This window comes from Felis catus, chromosome A2, assembly GCF_018350175.1.
Source record: "Felis catus isolate Fca126 chromosome A2, F.catus_Fca126_mat1.0, whole genome shotgun sequence".
Classification (NCBI taxonomy): Eukaryota; Metazoa; Chordata; class Mammalia; order Carnivora; family Felidae; genus Felis; species Felis catus.
The window spans coordinates 39,332,677-39,353,509 of NC_058369.1; the positions used below are offsets into that span (position 1 = coordinate 39,332,677).

The 20,833-nt window shown below is 49.3% G+C and overlaps 1 long non-coding RNA gene across 2 annotated transcripts; it reads right to left on the minus strand.

The window, feature by feature from the left end:
* Window positions 1-10,555: 10,555 nt before the first annotated feature.
* Window positions 10,556-20,598, minus strand: LOC109496648. Of its 2 annotated transcripts, none has more exons than XR_002152844.3 (5): window positions 20,272-20,598; window positions 16,994-18,335; window positions 15,632-15,797; window positions 11,303-11,411; window positions 10,556-11,178 (listed from the first exon to the last, which is right to left on the minus strand). It is a non-coding gene; the product is annotated as an uncharacterized LOC109496648 (long non-coding RNA). The 2 variants fall into 2 exon arrangements; XR_002152866.3 differs by having other exon boundaries at window positions 18,245-18,335; window positions 20,272-20,584.
* Window positions 20,599-20,833: the final 235 nt, after the last annotated feature.

Genomic DNA, 20,833 nt, shown 5'->3' on the forward strand with positions numbered 1-20,833 from the left:
TTTTATTTATTTATTTTTTAAACGTTTTATTTATTTTTGAGACAGAGCATGAACGGGGCAGGAGCAGAGAGAAAGGGAGACACAGAATCGGAAGCAGGCTCCAGGCTCTGAGCCATCAGCCCAGAGCCCGACGCGGGGCTCGAACTCACGGACCGCGAGATCGTGACCTGGCTGAAGTCGGACGCTTAACCGACTGAGCCACCCAGGCGCCCCATACGTTTTAAAAACCAAAACAATGCATTGTTGCAATTATTGTTTTTTATAATTTTATGTCTTTTAAGGAAGCTAAAAGAAAAAGAGAGGATAAGCTTTGGTCATATTAGCCTTTTTCCCCCCCTGGTTCTCTTCATTTGTTCCTGTAGATTTGGCAAATGTGTTACATTCCTACATGTTATCGTTCCAACAATATATTATATACATAGTGTCTTATGCAATTGCTTTTCAAATCAATTAAGAAGGAAAGAAATGCATGTACACTGTCTTTTATAATTAATTACCTTTACTGGTAATTTGTTTTTTCTTATGGATTCAGGTTATTATCTTCTTATCTGAACAACTTCCTTTAGTATCCGTAAAGAGAGCTTGCTAGCCGTATATTCTCTCAGTTCTTGTTTATCTGGAAGTGTCTTTACTTTGCCCTCATTTTTGAAAGATAGCTTCGCTGAATAAAGAGTTCTTGGTTCATAGTTTATCTTCTTTGAGTACTTTAAATATGTCATCTTACTGCCTGTGGCCTCCATTGCTTCTGATGAAAAGTTAGCTGTTAATCTTACTGGGATTCCATGTAAGTGATCATTTTTCTCTCGCTGCCTTCATGGTTTTCTCCTGTTTTGGCTTTTAGCATTTGCACTATGATGTGTCTGTTTGTGGATTTCTTTAGATTTATCGTACTATGAGTTTGTTGAGCCTCTTGAACGTATCAAGTTTTCTTCACATTCAGATAATTCTGTCATTGTTTCCTTATTTTTTTCTGCTTCTTTCTCTCTCTACTCCTTTTTGTACTCCCATTACACCTGTGTTGGTGTGTTTAATAGTGTCCCACATTTCTTCAGGCTCCATGTATTTTCCTCATTCCTTTTTTTCTTCTATCCTTGGGTTGCAAAATCTCTATCAATGTATCCTCGAATGCATACACTCTTTCTTCTGTCAGTTCGAATCTACTGATGAACTCCTCTAGTGACATTGTCATTTTAGTTATCACCCTTTTCAAATCCTGAATGTGCATTTTTTTCTTTTTGCCATTTCTCTATTTGACATGATATTTCATCATACCTTCTTCGACTTACTTATGGTTTCCTCTAGTTCTGTGAACATATTTATAATTGCTACTTGAAAGTTTTTGTCAAACCTGATATCTGGTCACCCTCAAAGGCAGTGTTTTTGCTGTTTATTTCCCCTGGTATAAGGGCTATTCTTTCTTGTTTCTCTGCATGTTTTGTGATTTTTTTTTGTTGAAAATTGGACATTTTTAGACTATGTACTATAGCAACTTGGGACTAGTCCACCTTGTTCTAAGGGTTATTATTGTTATTTGCTTGCTGACTTGTTTAGTGACTAACTACATTATCTTAGTGAAGTCTATCTCACTCTGTAGATTAGCAGTCACAGCCTTGGTATGCCCAGTCACCCTTGGATGACAATGGTTTGGCAGACTCTTTTTTTTTTTTAAGTTTATTTATTTTTAGGAAGAGAGAAAGAGTGCACGCACAGGGTAGGGGCAGAGAGAGAGGGAGAGAGCGCAAATCCCAAGCAGGTTCCATATTGACAGCATGGAGCTCGATGCAGGGCTTGAACTCATGAACCATGAGATCATGACCTGAGCTGAAATCAAGAGTCGGACGCATAAGTGACTGAGTCACCCAGGTGCCCCATTGCCAAACTCTTTGACTGTCTTTTTCCTTGACCACACCCAGCTGTTAAGTGCCTCTACTTACCTACTGGATACTCTCTTGCTATCAATTATGTTCTAGAGCATAAATTGCTTAAAGAGTGATTCAATCAGATTTGACTTGCTTTGCAGGGTTAGTTGCTGAGGTCAATGTTACACATTTTTTTTCTGATGCCATGAGGGGTCTTCCTATCTCCTTCCCTCTTTCTCTCCAGCAAAGTAGTTCCCCATAGCTTAACCTCTACCTCCAATACATCTCTCAATCTACAAATTGTCTTTCACCACACCACCTTTGTTTTTGCAAGGCTCCTTTGGCCTGAACTTGTCCATATCTCGTTGAAAATGAAGCCAGTTCCTTTGGGGAGATATTTGGAGATCCTTACTCTATGTCCTGCTTATCCCCCAGACACAATCTCTAAGTCAAGGCTCTAGTGCTGGGGACAAGGACAACTGAGGGTTTCATCTGAGCTACAAGTCAGTGGAGGGAGGGGCAGCAGTCCCAAGTCACCCGAGCTGGATCCTCAGCATGAAACAGCACCTCAGGAGCCAGATTAAGAACTCTCTGCTCGCCAGTATCCCCCATGGCACCATATCCAAGACAGAACTTCCTTTCTATAAATGGGGGCTCAGCAGAAGTAAGGAGCTCCCATCAGTCAGCCGCACTCTGGGCAGAACTGAGCCCCAGAAACAGGTAGTGGGAGGCAGGATGGGAAAAAGTGGCACCTTGTCCCTCCCAGGAAGATAGGCCTCTGACCAGGAGTTGGGGGGGAGGCCAAGCCCTCTGTTCTTGGCTGTATCAATCTCAGATGGGGATTCTGCTTCACTGAGAGAGAGCAGGTCTTGATTCAAACATCACAGATGCTCCCTGTTCTTACCGAATATTACTATATGTTCTTCAATTCATGTTTCTTCAATTGCCGTGTGCCCTCAGAATCATTTCCGGAGGTGTAATTTTTTTTTTTTTTTTAAATGGTTCTCCTAGATCCTGGGGAAAGAAACCACTCAGTTGCTCTAAATTTTTCAACATTTATTTATTTTTGGGACAGAGAGAGACAGAGCATGAACGGGGGAGGGGCAGAGAGAGAGGGAGACACAGAATCAGAAACAGGCTCCAGGCTCTGAGCCATCAGCCCAGAGCCTGACGCGGGGCTCGAACTCACGGGCCGCGAGATCGTGACCTGGCTGAAGTCGGACGCTTAACCGACTGCGCCACCCAGGCGCCCCTGTAATTTTTTTTTTAACTTTTTAATTTTTTTAGTTTTCACGAGTTTGACTGGGGATAGGTCAGCAGGGGCCCGAATACTGTTATGCTAGAAGTGGAAGCCAGCTAAGTATTTAAATATTACTCTGACTTGTAATCTTCCTGGACAAGTGACAAGAGAAGGGGATTTATTCTGAACCTTATTTCAAAATATACGACATCTCCTGTTTCCAGTGGCTCTGTGATTTCAGGCAAATTCTTTGTTTCCTCATCCACTCCGATGAAGAAATTTGATCCCTTACAAGGCAGAACTGTTGGGAGGAATTCAAATAGCATACCCAAGGTGTTTGATGCACAGTAGGGTTTCAGGAAAATGAACAAATTTTTGTTACCATTAGAGAGAGCTCAGGCAGCAAATTGGCCCATTGAAGAAACGGATCTCAGGATTAGCAACACCTAATAGTGGTTCCAACTCACAAATGTTCTTTGATCACAGATCAACCCTGTCTTGGGATTGGGCCATTCTCCCATCCCCCGTGACTCTAGTCACACACATGCACGCGCACACACACCTACACACGCGATACAATTTATTCAACCAAAGAGGAAAACAACAGCTGACCAATTTCTCTCTTTTTTTTTTTTTAAGAATCTAGTTTATCAATACAACACGCCCCTGGGAAACCCTCCCACACTCCAGGGAAACTTGCAAAGCAGTTTCTTTCTGCCCTCAGAAAGAAGTCACAGCTGGGCCAAAAGCTCAGAGCTGTCACCGAGAAGTATGCATTCCAACAAAGTTACTTGTCGTGTTCCTCAACCTTTGCTTCTCTTCCCCGGTTAAACCAGGTGAAATCAGATACAAGCAAAACAACAGCCCGGTTGCAGACAGAGAGGAGTGGGCAGGCAAACAGGAAGTTCTTCCCTTTGGCCTAAATTTCATGAGGTTGCCAGGAGCACTGGCTATTTTCCCTGAGCCTTAGGTCTTTTGGGTACAATGAGGCTAAGGCATCGAATAGACCTAGATTCCAAACCCAGCTCTGCACTAGCCTTCTGTATAATGTTTGGTAAGTCACTTAATCCCTCTGAGCTTTGGTTTCTACACCTGTCAGATGCAAAGAGTAACTCCTTCCTTACTGAGATTTTTCCAGGAATTATGGAAATGCTTACTAAGTACAAAAGTTAGGTGCCTGCTAGATTTGAAGTTGGGAAACTACAGCTCATAGTCAACTCTGGCTCCCGCTTAAGGCTACCAGGTTGAGATTTTATCTGGCAACCATACCCACCTGCCACAGGCTTTTGTAGATGAAGTTTTACTCCACACAGCCTCACCTGTTATGCATCACATTTTTTTATTTTAAAAAATATTTATTTATTTTTGAGAGGAGTGGGGTGGAGAGGCAGAGAGAAAGAGGGGAGAATCCCAAGTAGGCTCCACGCTGCAAGCACAGAGCCCCAGCGCGGGGCTCAAACTCACATATCTGTGAAATCATGACCTGAGCCAAAACCAAGAAGTCAGATGCTTAACCAACTGAGCCACCCGGGCGCCCCACTCATCACATTGTTTGAGCCTGCTTTTGCTATACGAGGCTGGGCCCAGCATTTGTAACAGACCGTGTGGCCCGTGCAGGTCGCTGCCTGTCACATGCTGGACAGGAGAGGCAGCAACCCGAGTGGTTCCGGCGAGGACTCTGCATGCAGTCAGGCTTCCAAGTTTAAGTCCTGGTTCTACCATGGAACATTGGACAAGTTAGAGAACCTCTTAGCGCCTCAGTTTCCTCCCGTCTAAAATGCTCTGCCATCGGGGCCATCACCGGAAAGAAGAGTGTACTCTCATTGGTTGGCTGTTCAGAGGCTTCAGAAAGCCCAGAGAATCCTCTCCTGGGGTCCTTGTGAAGATTCAAAAGATAATGCATGTAAGGTCCAACAGCACAGTGCCGGGAACTTGGTAAGTACTCAAGACATCCTAATGATTCCTGTTGCAAGCGCAAAGCTATTTCTATGACTACAATTACTTCTACAACCACCACCATGACTGCGGCTCACACTTCAGACAACTGTTGTGAGGACTAAGTGAATTCTAAACGGGAAAGTTCTGGCCATAGTAAAGACCCCATCCGCCCCAGTTTTGCTCCCTTCTCCTCCACCCCTTTTCCCGGGCCCTGCCCCTCTGGCACAGCAGAGTCTTGAGCACCGGCCAGACCTGGCAGCTGGGCTGGGAGGAGAGCGAAACCCAGCAGGTTCTCCCACTGGGAATCCAGCCTGGACTCCTGGGCCCGTTCCCCGGACCTTCTCTCCCCAAAGGCTTCCTGTCACCTTAACTCTCTGTGCAACAGCACCGTCTGTGGGTCACTGTGTCTCCTTTACTCTCCCAGTGGGATCTCGGTTCCCAAATCACACACGCTCACAAATTACAGAAACCAGGGGAGGGGAAGAGCTATTAATTCCTCCATCTTGGCCCATTTCCTGGGATCTGGCTGAGTATCTCGGGCATCTGAGGGCCTGGCGGAGCCCCATAGAAGATTAGTGTGCTAATGGCCCCATAAAAATGAAACATTTATGGGAAGGGCTTTCTTTCACTTTACCCTAGTTCCCCTCCTTTTAATGAGGCTGGCTCCATCACTGGAGGCTTTGGGGGGAGGGGGGCTGACAAACCACAGTCTCCAGTTCCAGGCTGGGGTTGGGAAAAGTGGCAAGAGTTCTGTGCCCTGTGGGGGTGACTGCAGGGCTAGGGGCAGGAACTGAGGAGGACGTGGGACAGAGGGTGGGCACTCTGAGGATACCAAGGACCCCCCAGCTTCTCCCCAGAGTCAAAAGGGTCTTGTCAGCGACAGTACCGTAAAGCCAGGAGCACTGGATGTAATCTACAGGATTACAATCAATGTGCTTCTCACCAACACCGGGTCCAGTGACCTGCAGGGGACTAGTGTCCCCCAGTGGCCAGCACGGCCCTCATTGGCCTTGGCTACTGATTCCTGAACTAGAGGAGTGGACACCTTGACCGGGAAACCAGAACTAACTTGTGGCAGCTTCAACTTGTTGATGGAAGCACCTTTGTTGGCCCTCTCCCCCTACCCCAACCCAACCTCAAACTCCTTCCTCTTCTCCTATCCGCCTCTTTTCCAAATACAGCCTGGGGGTGGGGCCTGGCTCTGATGCTCCATAGACCTGGGCTTAAATCCCCACCGCTGCCACTCCCTAGCTGCCCACTCTTGGGCAAGCTCATCTTCCTCTCTGGGCCTCGTTTTCCCCACCTTGAAAATGGGGATGACGGTGCCAACAATGCTCACGTGCTAGGGTGATAAGATTATGTGAGAGAGTAGGATGTCTGACACCGATGCTGAGCCGTCCGTGGACAGAGACTAAACTATTTTATAAGGGCAGAATGACATGGGTTTGCTGTGGACTCAGATATACCGGGGGCTTAGCCGAAGGAACTGGAAGAAGCCTGAGTAACCGGTGGCGCCTAAGGACAAGCTCACGTCACTCCTACCATATGCCCCCTTCACCCTCCTTTGTGCCCCTTCTTTAGAAGTGCTAATAGTCACGAACACTGACTGAACGTGCCTTGTGCCAGGAGCTGGGGATCCCAGACCTAACGAGACTCCAGGCCTGCCCTCCGGGCTCTGCCAAGTTCCCGTGTCACGAGGCTCGGAATATCGGTTATTCCCAAGGACCACGGGCAACAGAGAATTGTTGGCTGCTACTACAAGGGAAGCACCGCCCAAAGGGAACCCCTCGAAAGGGCTCTGCCCGTCAAAGCAGAGAACACTGATCAACGGGGCCGTATCACATGCAGAAGGAAGTGTTCGTTCCTCAGTGGTCGACCCCAATTAACTTGAGGGCGGCAGCAGTGCCCCACCCAAAGGGCCCCTGGAGGCAGAACCCCTAAGGCTTCCCCTCTCTGCCACAGGGCTCCTCCGGTGCAGGGAGTAATGCCTCGGGAGTAGCCATTTGGCAATGCAAGTTGGGACTTGTAGCTCGGCTTCCTCGCCTGCCCCTCAGCAATGTGTCCCGGGGATCCCAGCGGTTGGTTGCCAGAGAACTGAGCCCAGGGGCTCCCAGGAGGAACCTACTCATTAACTCACCTGTATGGACTGAGTTTCCTCCCTTCTCCGTCTCACTTCCTGCTCCCTCCTAGTGCCCCTGGGATCACCTGCCCAGTCAATTCCTTGCACCTAAATCCTGGCCTCAGGGTCTGTGGAAGACCCAGAGACCACCTCTCAATGAAGGGACTTGAGGCAGTGTGGTCAGCAGCACCTCCAAAGCACCTGCCCCAGGCCAGGACATTTCGGCCACTGGACCGCTGACACCTGCTGTAAAGCACCCTTACTGGCTCAGCAGAGCCTGAGAAGGTTCAGAACCCTTGTCAGGCCTACCTGCTGCTCGCCTTCTTCCTCCACCCGGTCCTGCTCCCTCCACCTTCCTCTCCCAGGCCTTGACCTCCAATAAACATCTTGTACCCCAGACTCCATTTCTGAGTGAGCTTCTAGAGAGCCCCGCCTACACCATTCTCCACTGGCAAACATGTTTTATATCTCACCCCAAGATGTGAGTGAGAAAGAGGGGAGAATAGCACCTGATACAACCTTTCAGCACAGAGAGACAGACAGAGACAGAGAGAAACAGAGGGGGGCGTGGCAGGCAGGGGGGAGGGGGAGAGAATGCAAACATGGGGGCACTTCCCAGTCCCCAGGACTGAGCTGGCCTGCACCACTACTCTGTCAAGCTGCCAGGTGGGAGGAAGGCAGGAAAATAGGACTGAGGGGAGAGAGAGACGGTGGGCCTCCTCCCATGAGGCCCCATTCCAGTCCCCTAGCTCTCTGGCCACAGAGAAGGGAGACAGCCATTTGTTTACTTATTTCTAATGTTTATTTATTTATTTTGAGAGAAGGGAGAGACAGAGCAGGAAGAAGGGCAAAGAGAGAGGAAAGGAAAAGACAGAATCCCAAGCAGGCTCCACACTCAGGGCAGAGCCCAACATGGGGCCCGATCTCCCAAGCGTGAGATCACGACCTGAGTGGAAATCAACGGTCAGACGCTTAACCATCTGAGCCAGCCGGGCGTCCCGTCCTGCCTTTTAATGCAATAATCTCACCACCTAAGAAACACCGCCCAGTGCTTGCCCCGAGGGTGAATAAAAAGGGGTAGAAGCACATGGAGATCCTTCCCTCAGAGGCCACCAACTCCCCTTCCTTCCTTTGTCCCAAGAAAAGTGTTCTTCGCACCGAGGAGCTGCTGACAGAGGTTCTGCCAGCCCCGTGAACTGGGGTCCAGAGAATCAAGTTCCACCCGGGCCAAAGCTTATCAACACTCATCCAAACCCCCTTTGAGAATCAGCAGGGTGGTCCACAGAGAAACCAGCCTCACCAAAATTGGCTCGGTCAACAATCGCTGCCTTATCAAGGGAACGGCAGGCTTGTGTGCCGGAGACAGCCAGACGGTGTCTGTCCTCAAGGCACTGGAGGATTTGATTGGTGAACAGACACAGACTCCCGTAACTTCTAGAACAAAGTCAAGATAAGTGACATAAGTGGTTTTTGAAAAAGAGTGCCTGTGGGAAATATCTCCTTCAGCTGGAGTGGGCAAGAAGCTTCTGGAAGGGGGAAATATTTAAGCCTAAGCCAGTGCTGTCCAACAAACACATAATGTGGACTCTAATGCAAGCCACATCTGTACCTTTAGGTTTTTTAGTAGCCACACTGACAAGGGTAAAAAGGAACCAACAGGAATTAATTTTAAACATGTTCTTTAGTTGACTGCCCCGCAATTCAAAATATTAATTCAACAATAATAAAATCAATCTGATGTTTTACAGCCTTTTCTTTCATATGAAGTCTGAAACCTGGTGTGCCCTTAACACCTCCCTCATATGACACTTTGGAAGAGACACAGTCCAAATGCTTACAAGTGACGAGAGGTGAGTGACCACTGTACTGGACAGTGAAGTTCTACATTCTTGCCTCGTGGGATATTCACGGACCCAAGCACATTCGTTGCCTTGGCATCACCTGAGAGCTTGTAAGGAGCAGAGCACCTCAAGTCCTGCCCCAGACCCCCAACATCAGCACCTGCATTTTAACCAGATCCCCCAAGCAACCTCAGGTCAGAATTTAAGAAGAGAGGCTCCAAAGTTTTCTCCCCCCTCACGCCACACATCCAATCCATCATTCACCCGGTTCTGTCCAGTCCAACTTTCAACTATCTCCCAGATCTGTTGCACCTGCTCCCTGGCCCTGTCACCGCTGTGATGCAAACCTGATCTGGGTTGAACTGTGTCTCCCAAAAGGATGTCAAAGTCCCAACCCGCAGTGAAGGTGAACTTATTTGGAAATAAGGTCTCTGTAGATGCTCAAGTTAGCAGGGGGTTATTAGGGTGGGTCCTAATCCGATAGCACAGGCATCCGACTACCAAGGGGGAAATTTTGACACAGACACACACCGAGAATGAGCGCTATGTGAAGATGAAGGCAGAGATCAGGTGTTGCAGCAGAAGCCAGGAAACATCCAAGATGGCCAGCAAAGCACCAGGAACTAGGAGAGGCATGGACCAGACTGGCCTTCACAGTCTCATAAGGATCAGCCCTAGGGACATGCTGATGGTGGATGCCTAGCCTCCAGAACTATGACAGAATATGTATGGCTTTTGTTTTAAGCCCCCCGTTTGAGTAACAGCAGCCCTAGCGCAGTAGTTAGTACATACACGACCGCTATATAGCAACCAACACCTGTCCCCTCTTCCAGTAGTCCCATCACCCACCACAAAACCCTCAAAGATCCACAAAGGATGCCTCAGTCACAACCAGAGGGACTTCCTCAGAGTGAATATGGGAGCAGATCACTCACTCAGCCTCACCCTTCCCATCGCTCTGCATTCCATTTCGATTTTTGTTAAGAGAGACAGAACCTGAGTCGGGGAGGGGCAGAGAGAGAGAGGGAGACACCGAATCCGAAGCAGGCTCCAGGTTCTGAGCTATCAGCACTGAGCCCAACACCAGGCTTGAACCCATGAACTGTGAGATCATGACCTGAGCCAAAGTCCACTGCTCGACTGACTGAGCCACCCAGGCGCCCCTGCCTTCCATTTTCCTTTAGCCCCTCATTCTTAATATACCTGGTGTGCGCGCGCGCACACACACACACACACACACACACACACACACACACACACACAGTCATGCTATCCCTTGACAAGCCAACTCTTTACCTCCTCTGGGCTTTGATACTTGCTCTTCCTTACTCATAAACACTGGTCCCTTCACTCCCCGTCCCCCAACCCAGGTTGATTGTCTCTACTCATCTTTCCAGTTTCACTTCTTCAAGGGTCCTTCAGTAATCACCCAGCCTAAATAAGGCATCTGTTTTTGTCTCTCCTAACCCCTCACTGGTCCTTGATAGAATACCATTCCAAGTATGGACCAGTGATGGGCCACCAACAGGTTGTTATGCATCCATATCAACATACAGCATTTGAGGGTTTAGAAACTTTTATTATAGGGCATCCAAGCAGGAGATGGGTGGACCCATCTCATTAGACAGGGTGAAGTATCATCCAACTCACAATACAAACTACACACAAATCATGCACAGTAGGACCATGTTTGATGGGAAATGAAAAATAATAGGTCTTTGCTCACAGATAGCAGAGAAGCACTGCTTTATAGAAACCATCACTAATAACCCGATTTTAATTGGCCTGCCTCTTCACAGACTGAGTTTCATGATGGTGACAGCTATTTTGCTCACCACCGACCCCAAGACCCACCAATGTCCAGCACAGAGAAGGGGGGTGACAAACACTGTACATATAAATGAATGGGTTGAATTAGGACAGGCAAGGGAATTATGATAGGCAGGGGTGTGGAGAATGTTCAAGGGGGACAGAGGGCTTGAGGCCAACATTTGAAGGCGAGAAACCACTAGCAAACTCAAGCCTGCCTGCACTATTTTTAAAGCCTGGCGACTTCACATTAGGGAATTACTCAAATGTTAATATGGGGCCCAGCCGGACAGATGGAGAATTCCAGAGGAATGGATAGATTCTTTCGATCCTGGGCTGCATTCTGTTTTCCCAATTGTTTCTGGCAGAAGCCTAAAGAAAAATGCAAACCAGATGTACAGGGAAATATTTTCCTGGTCAGGAAGAAAAGACAAAGTGACTTATCCTGCTTTCACATTGCTGCCCCTCCAGCACAGGCTAGATTCCCAAACTTTACCTTGAACCGCTTGAAGACACTCCAGAACCTTCTCCAGCCTCATGTGCTTGGGGTAACCTGGAGGCCGGTGCTGTGGTCGCCACGGGGCTCTCCCTGGGGTCTCTCCAAGCTGGAGAAGCAGATGGGAATCTTATTTCTGCTTCTTGCTGCAGAAGCATGAGCTCCGGGGCTACATAATGAGCCGGGAGCCTAAGCGAAAGAGAGCTAGTGCCAACAGTTTGGGCGGGCTGCAGGGAATTCATCTGCCCCTTGCATCCTCTGGAGACACTGGCTCCTGCTAGGGCCTCCCTGGTCCTCCTCCAGGCCTCAGCCTCCCCGCCACGATGGTTGGTGACCTCGACCCAGAAGAGCCAGCATTTGCCAAGAGCAAGAAAGCAAGCCAAGTGTGCCTTCAGGAGTTCTGACAAACCCTGAAGCGTCCCCAAAGGACCTCCTGGCTGATTAGCCCCTCCTGTGCCCAACCCTATCAACCTGTTTCAGTCTCACAGTCCATTCCCAGGTCCTCTGAGATCCTCATCTGCAGTCATGTGAGGAGTGGTGCTAAGGGGAGGATGTGCTCCTTCACTGCTTCTCAAAGTGTGGTCCCCAGACCAGCAGCATCAGCATCATCTGGGAACTTGGAAGGATTGCAGATTCTTCTGTGCGCGTATTTTGCTTTTATTTTTTATTTTGGGGGGTGTTTTGTTTTGTTTTTGAGAGAGCACGAGCTGAGGGAGGGATGGGGCAGAGAGCTAGGGGGACAGAGGATCTGAAACAGGCTCGATCTGACAGCAGCAATGAGCCCAATGTGGGGCTTGGACTCACAAACCGCGAGATCATGACCTGAGCCAAATTCGGATGTTCAGCTGCCTGGGCCACCCGGGTGCCCTGATTCTTTCGCTACTTATTACCCACCCCTAGGTTCTCCCACTCAAGTCCCTAAGGAGCCAGGTGTGTGATCCAGCTGAGGAAACTCAAATGTGCTTTCCCAGCTAAGAGAGGCACTGCCAGCCAGCTCTACCCAAAGGATGCAAAGTAGAAGGTGGGCTTGATTTTACCAGATCTTTCCATTTCTCAAGAGTGGCTAGAAATGTGGATTTTTTTTTCTTCACGTGAAATCTCCCAATTTTTAAACACTGTTTTTTTTCTAGACATAATGCAAGACTCGCCATCCCCGGTGAGGACAACTTCATCCTTCCAGTCGCTTGGACCAAAAGTTATCCTTGATTCAACTTGCCCTTTCTCACTCCCCACCTCCCATCTATTAGGACGCCCCTTTGGCTACACCCTCAGAAGGCATCCAGCACCAGCTACTGCTCCCTGCCTTCACTCACCTACAGCCCCAGACCAAGCCACTGCTCGAGCCACCACGGGACCCAGGCAAACTGTGCAGCCCCCTCCCCATTGCCAACTTTCACCCTGGGCCCATGCATGAGTTTCTTTTTTTTTTTTAATATGAAATTTATTGTCAAATTGGTTTCCATACAACACCCAGTGCTCATCCCAACAGGTGCCCTCCTCAATGCCCATCACCCACACTCCCCTCCTTCCCATCCCTCCCGCCCTCCCCATCAACCCTCAGTTTATTCTCAGTTTTTAAGAGTCTCTTATGGTTTGGCTCCCTCTCTCTCTACCTTTTTTCCCTTCCCCTTCCCCATGGTCTTCTGTTAAGTTTCTCAGGATCCACAGAAGAGTGAAAACATATGGTATCTGTCTTTCTCTGTATGACTTATTTCACTTAGCATAACACTCTCCAGTTCCATCCATGTTGCTACAAAAGGCCATATTTCATTCTTCCTCATTGCCACGTAGTACTCCATGGTGTATATAAACCACAATTTCTTTATCCACTCATCAGTTGATGGACATTTAGACTCTTTCCATAATTTGGCTATTGTTGAGAGTGCTGCATGCATGTGAGTTTCAACAAAGCCACCAAAGTGCCCCTTTACAAATGTAAGCTAGATCATGCGCCACCTCTGGTCACACCCCACAATGGCGGTTTATTGCACTCATGGTGAAAGCCAAAGTCATCCAAAGCTTTACATGACTTGGTCTTCCTACAGTTCCCTCCTCAACATTACCTCCACTCCCCCTTGCCCAGCCTGTCCAGCTGCAGTGAATGCCGTGTTGTGCTTCCAACAGTCCAGGCATGCTCCCAACACGGGTCCCTCTCGTTGGCGTTCTCAATGCCTGGAACATTCCTCAAAGTTCATCTCTCACCTCCTTCGAGTGTCTATTCAAATGTGTTTCTCAATGAAGCCCATCCCAGCAGCCTTATCAAACATCACCTCCCTGGCATTCTGAGTACCCATGAGCCAGCTTTATTTATTTTAGCACTTAACCACATAATATACTATGTACATGTATATCTATATCTACTTGACTGTCTATATTCATCTGCTAGAATTTAAGATCCGCAGGAGCAGGAATTTGTCTGATTGATGCATCCCTAGTACGTACAACAGTATCTGGTACACAGTAGGTACTCAGCAAATAGGTGTTAAACAAATAAATGAATGAATAGCAGACTGGATACTGTCACCAAGCAGCTCTGTGTTTATAGTTCAGTCAGAATTTCTTCAAGATTTGCTCCAAGCCCAAATCTTGCTTATACTCACGGGAATTTCAGTCCTGCTGCTGGCTGGCCAGAGGGCCATTTAAGGACAGACAGTATTTCTGGGGTCCATGAATCAAGAGCTACCTCCCTTTCCTGCATAGAGCCCTGTCCTGCCCACATCTAGACAAACACTCCTGCCTTTGCCAAGTTTTTCATCCCGGAACGTGGCTTCTCTGAAGCCTGCACAGTAACTGTCCTCTAAGCCAATGTTTTCAAAAGAGTATTCTTTGCAACACTGGTCCCATGAGAGTCTCCAAGAAAAATAAGTTCTGGAAATACACACACACACACACACACACACACTTTCTCTCTCCTTAGAGTTCACAATACATGTTAGCATTTTAAAGGCTTCAATCTGGTAGTGCGTTCGTTATCTCTTTATTTGCTCCTCTGTTTCTCAAGTTTGTTAGACCACACAACCCCTTCCCCCAATGAAACACCTATTAATAATACTCCAGGACACAAATGCTCTGAGCAAGCAGTTTCATATTCTTTATCCTCTTATGGGGCAGGACAGGGGAGTTCAAAGAAAACTATATCCTACTCATTTTTCCAGCCACTTGCTGGAACTTGCAAGGATACTGAGACTTCCTCATGCCCACACTTTCAGGCTAATGATATGTCTCTCTTGCTACTGCTGTCCCCAACTTGTAAAGTGGGGGTGGTGGATTTACCTTCACCTTCATCAGCTATGGTTCTCCCCCATTGCAAGTGACAGAAAAACAGACTCAAATAGGTTTAAGCAAAGACAAAGGGAATTCACTGGTACGTATAAGTGGAAAAGTTTAAAGGTATGGCAGCTTCAGGCATGGCTGGATCAAGAGTCCAACCAGGATGTTAGAATGCAATTTCATGCATTTTCCAATTCAGCCTTCAAGACAATATGGCTACCACAGCACCAAGCACACCTCCTCTCACATTCAAATACAGCTAGATAGAACCAAAACCTTTACTGATAGCCCCCTCTAAAATCCTTAGCTCTTCTCTGATTGGACCTGCATAGAATATGTGACCATCCCTGAACTGTGGCCAAAAGGATAGGATGCACTGATTGGCTTAGGCTGAGGCCTGATATTCCCCTCTTGGAGCTAGCTTAGACTCTACCCAGACAGACAAGTAGGGTTGAGAATTGGTGACAAATGGGTCTCCCCACCCCCTGCCAAAAAGTCAGGCATTATGCCGGAAACAGGGAGGATGGACGCTGAGAAGACCATGCTGAGTTGTGTACCACCCCGCCCTTTGCACACACATCCAAACACTAAACACCCTCCAGGAAGTGGTCCCGGATTCCCCAAGCCAGAACTAAGCAACCTTCTTGAGGAACTGATGTATACAAACAAATAGCTGTGGAACACAATAGGAATTTTTCAGGTTCACAAGAGGAAGCAGTAGGAGTACAAAAGATTTGGAGTCAGAAGGGCTTGAATTCACAGTCTGGATGTATAACCTCGGATGAGTTACTTAACCTCCCGCAATTTCAGTTTTGTCATCTCTAAGGATTCGAGTTTTCTAATCATTCGCACTCATGGTGGGAAACGTCTATAATAAAATCTAGAGAGCAAACTCCAGTCAGCCATTATCCCAGCTCCCCGTGGTTACGTCTTGCCCGCTGCCCGCCTCTAGACCCCACTGTGTTTTAATCAGCCCCTCACGACAGGGTCAGGTCTCCCCTGGATTTCTCCAGAAACATCCGCTCCGTGGCAGCTTGGGGACACGTGTCCTGGTCTCACCATTCTGTCAGCGGGGAGCTGTTCCTTTGCGGTCTAGCCTGCAGCCCTCCCGTTACACCTGAAGTCAGCTCCCGTGTTCTCAGCCCATGCTGCTCTCACCGAGGTGAGCTTCAAGACCAGAAACTGTTTCCGGCAGCTGCCAGGGCTCACATGAAGCACACAAGCTCTGGGGATAAAACAAAAGTCAATACAAGTATTCAGCTTCAGGCCATACAAAAGCCCTCCTGACTTGAGATGACAATGGAAGAAAGCAGGTCCAGGCACTGAGCATGCATCGTTTTTTTTTTTTTTTTTTTTTTTTCCCATTAGGAGACAGCCAATCACACTGAGAGGAGGGTGACAAAGCTCTCTCTCCTTGTGGCAGAGATAAACCGTGGAGATGGAGAGGAGACATGAAAAGCAGAAAGATACGTGAAGGTAAACACGGACCAATCCGGTCAGCCGTGGGGCTTCTATTTTACGAGAGGGATTCAGGGACTAGTGCTCTAGGAGACAGTGATAAACTTGGAGCATTAAGGCAAGTGGACACAGTCTGGAGTTCTCCCGAGGGCTCAGATGTACTCCCACTCATTTATTCCTTCATTCCCTAGTCTAATACGGATTAAGCATGTAACCTGTGCTCAGTGCGTCCGGCACAGACCGACACAAAATGCCCCGGGCCCCGCCCTTGCTGAACTCAATCCAGAGGCAAAGACAGGTGATAAACACGCAAACCCTTCAAATAAATACGCAGCTACAAACTGGAACAAACACTAAAATGAAACGCACCCAAGCAGTAAGGGAGAGTACCAGGTGAGCCGTGCTTGCTCGCTGCGGTCAGAGAAGGCACTTACCGACCCAAACGGGGAGAAAGAAGAGGAAGCCCACAGATGCCAAGAAGGAAAGACCCGTGTTCAAGGGCAGAAAGCGGCCAGTGGGGCTGGAGCTTACTCAACACGTGATGGGGACAAAAGCGTGTGGTGCAATCAGAGGAGGAGGGAGAGACCGAATCACATAGGGACACCTGGGTCCTGATAGCGCTTAGGTCTCAGCTGAAGGGCAAAGCCTCTTTTCTAAGCCACCACGGTCCACTGGGATCCTATTCATGGCACCTGCATACGTTTGAGAAATGCAATTTGCATGACGCCTCACTTATTTGAGTAACAGAGAGCACCCACAAGAGTAGAGGGGCCCTTACAGTAATCTGAGCTCTCTCAGGGGGGCTGGAGCCCACAAACCAGGAAAGCCCCTGACTTGGATCATATCATGAGACAACCCAGGGACCTCAAATAATCTCTGCCTAGGGAGGAATAAGGAGACACAGATAAAACAGGATAATGAGAAGCGTCCATGGGAGCCCCTGAATAAACAGCTCTCTCCCACCTTCAAGCTGTCACCCAGGTCACTCAGGTGTAAGTGCCATACTCAGACAGCCTCAAGCCTCAGTATCACCCGGGAGCTTGTCAGAAATGCAACCTGTATCAGTTTCCTATTGCTGCTGTAACAGCTGACCACACACTTAGTAACTCAAAACAACGCGGAAGTATGACCTCACAGTGGCTGAGGGCAGAAGTCTGAAACAGGTCTCCTGGGGCTAGAAGCAAGATGTTGGCAGGGCTATGTCACCCTGGAGGCTCTAGAGGAAGATCCGTTTTCTTGCTTGCTCCAGCTTCTAGAAGGCACCTGCATTCCTTGCCTCAAAGCTCCCCGGTTCCCTTTTCAAGGCCAGCAGAAGCAGCTGGTTCCGTCTCACATTGCATCCGTCAGACCTCCACTGGGCCCACCTGGATGGGCCAGGATCATCTCCCATCTCCAGGTCAGCTGACTAGCAGCCTTTATCCTCCCCAGCCTATCACCCACCACAGTCAGAGGTTCCGGGGATTAGGACGTGGACATTCTGGGGGCCCATCATCTGCCCAACCCATCGATGCCAGACAGACTGAAGCAGAATGGACATTTTAACAAGACCAGCAGGTGGCTCAGGGGCACATTCCAATTCCGGAAGCCCTGGCCTGGCAGCCCTGCCAGTGTAGACATCTCTCAGACCAGGCACAGGACGCCAGATGAGCGGGTTCAATCAGGCCACGAGGCACGAGGACCGCTCTTCTTGGCTCAGCGGCCACAGCTGCAAACATGCCCTCTGTCTCCACACGACCTCGAGCCCCTCATGGGCCTTTTGTCCGGAAACCTGGGCTCGAAGACAACCTCTTATAGGTGGTCTGAGCGTTTCGCAATGTTCCCCAAGGGGGAGCAAACGGGCGGAGACTTGCACACAGCGTGAGGGAGGAACAGAATTTGCTCACCACCCCCACTGCAGGCCCAAGAATGGCCAGTCATGGGAAAAGGTCAGCAAAGCTTGCTTCGCGCCAAGCGAATTGTGATTCTGTACAATTAGGAACTGTAATTAGACGGGGGGAGCCTTGCAGGTTTCACAGATGAGATGACAGGCTCAGGTTGTGATTTGCTCAAGGTCACAGAGGGGAGCAGTGGAGAAGTTTGCAGAACAGGGAGCTAGCGACAGCGGCGTGAGTCTACACACCCTGCTGTTTCTAACTGGCTATTACTGGGGGACTGTGCCTCAACTGAAGGTCACCCGTCACAGGAAGGAGAGAGTAGAGATTAAGACCACCATACCTCTGGCTCCATCTGTTCTGAGGGAAAGCTGATCCTAACGACTGCCTGGACTCAGCCTGATCTGGTGGGTTCCTCACGCAGCCAGCCACACCTAGAATTTTCCAAGCATTCAGTGAAGCCCCAGAAGGATAGGTCCCCAGGCATCACTGCCTGGATCTCAGCAGGGGGGATGAAGCACAAGCCCTCTGGGGAAGGATGACCCAGGGCATTTCCTGCCTGGAGCAGACCCATCACAGCCCAGCAGGTGCCCATAACCAGCAGCCAGTGCACAGTGTGCTGCCTGAGCCCCACACAGGTGCCACCACCTAGAAATCTCTTCGGGATGCCCACTTCCAGGCAGAGCCTTTCCTCTGCTTGTCCCCGAGCCCCCCCAAGGAGCTGACATTTGGAAGCTTCCCTCCACACCCCAGCAATGCTCAGCTTCCCTGCACTGCTAAAAAACATCTGGCTGGCTTGGCACCTAAGCCGGGTAAAAATAGCGTGCCATCTTGTGAGCGGGCACCACGCCATCTCAGCAGATGGAGACCAGTGCCGGCAGCCAAGAGACCGCTGAACGGTATGGAAGGCATTTGCAAAGGGCAAGATTCACAGCTGGAGGGGTCACGAGATTGAATGCCAGGACCTGAGGTGAGGGGGCAGAAGTTAAACAAGAGGGCCACAGAAAGGGGCAGGACCTCTCTGCCTTTCACAGGAAGGACAGGGCAGTAGAAGACCGCACTTGGACACTGGAAGGCATCAGGGGGCAATGGTGAAGATCTGGTCTTGGAACCAGATGGACCCGTGCTTGATCCTACCATTGCCATTACTAGCTGTGTGACCCGGAGCCAGCATTTAACCTCTCTGGGCCTCAGTGTAAACCCACACTGCAGGGTTCTGATAGGCTATTCAGTCCCTCTTTCATTCAGTAAGTATATTATTGAATGTCAGGCACTGTGCTTGGTGTGGGACGTGGCAGTGAGCACACGGCACTGAGTTCTCTTGTAGGAGACACACGTGAATTAAAAAGTGGCACGAATAAAGTGAAAATGTCAACTGAGGTAAGTGCCTCAACGGGAGGGTCTGTGGTCTAATTAGACCATGTAATTGAAGGGTTGGGAAGCAGAGGCGCCCAAGTCGAGGAAAGCGTCCCCAAGGAAGGACAGTTAAGATCTGTAAGGTGAGTAGGGAAATAAATAGGGAAAAATGAGAGAAGGTACCCTAAGCTCTTAGCACCGTGCGTGGGACCTGATAACTACCAGCAAGTGGAACTGATTATTAATGACTACTTACTGGAAATAAAATTGTAGCAATAGCAATCTATTGGATCCAGGATCAGAACACAGGGTTGCGGACCTCAGGACCATGAGCAGTCATTTCCAAAGCAAGAGTCTCACCTCTCGTCTCCACCCAGAGGAGAGAGGCCAGTGGACTTTAAAAATAAAAAACCGGGGGCAGGGGGCATCTGGGTGGCTCAGTCGGTTGAGCATCCGATTGGGGATCAGGTCATGATCTCACAGTCTGTGAGTTCGAACCCCGCGTCAGGCTCTGTGCTGACAGCTCGGAGCCTGGAGCCTGTTTCGGATTCTGTGTCTCCCTCTCTCTCTGTTCCTCCCCTGCTCTCACGCTCTCTCTCTCAAAAATAAATAAAGGTTAAAAAAAATTTTTTTAATTCCTTTCTCGTCTGCTAGGAGAGTCAGTCTCTGTAGCTTGCAACCACTAATGCTTACAGACACGCAGAATCCCAATATTTAAAAGGAATAAAAGTGGATATGGCCTGCTGAGATGTAGAAGAGTGGACAGGGGCTTCTCCCTCTCACACCACACCTGTCGGTGGTTTCTTCTCTCAAAACTGCCGCAGGAGCCCGGGAGAGCTTGGCTGCAAACTCCTGATCTCACCCCAACCCTTTGTTACAAATAAGGAGAGCAAGGCAGGAGGGGTCCTCTGACTTGCCAAGTGAGAGTGGAAAACTCAGGCCCCCAACCTCCTGGGGCAGCACCCTTCCTGCCCACCCCCCCCAACCCCCCACCCCCCGCAGCAGCAGGCCCACCAGAATCAAAGAGGCAAGGAGACCACAGGGCCAGGTAGAGATCAGGTGCATGGCATGGTCTCTGCTACTGGAAGTCACAGAAAACAGCAACAACACGATGGTCTGGGAGGGCTCCACCCCAGGCAGCCGGCTCATTGCTCATCCCTGCTCTTTATTTCCTCGGCTGCGAGCGGGTCCGTGCAGGCACACCTTCACCACGACACCTTCAAGTCATGACAGACGTGTGTCACAAAGGCCCTCTGCCATATTCCCACAGCGCGCCTCCCTGACTGGCCCCCAGTCCTACAAGACGCTCTGCAGAAAATGAGTTGCCCCGGGGCGGCTGGATGGTTCGGTCGCTTAAGCGTCGGGCTCTGGATTTTGGCTCAGACCATGATCTCACAATTCGTGAGTTCGAGCCCTGCATTGGGCTCTGTGCTGACAGCACGGGGCCTGCTTGGGATTCTCTCTCTCCCCCTCTCTGCCCCTTCCCCACTTGCACTCTCCGTCTCTCTCTCTGTCTCTGCCAAAATACATAAACGTAAAAAAAAATGAGTTGCAAGAACACATGCCCCCTTTTCTA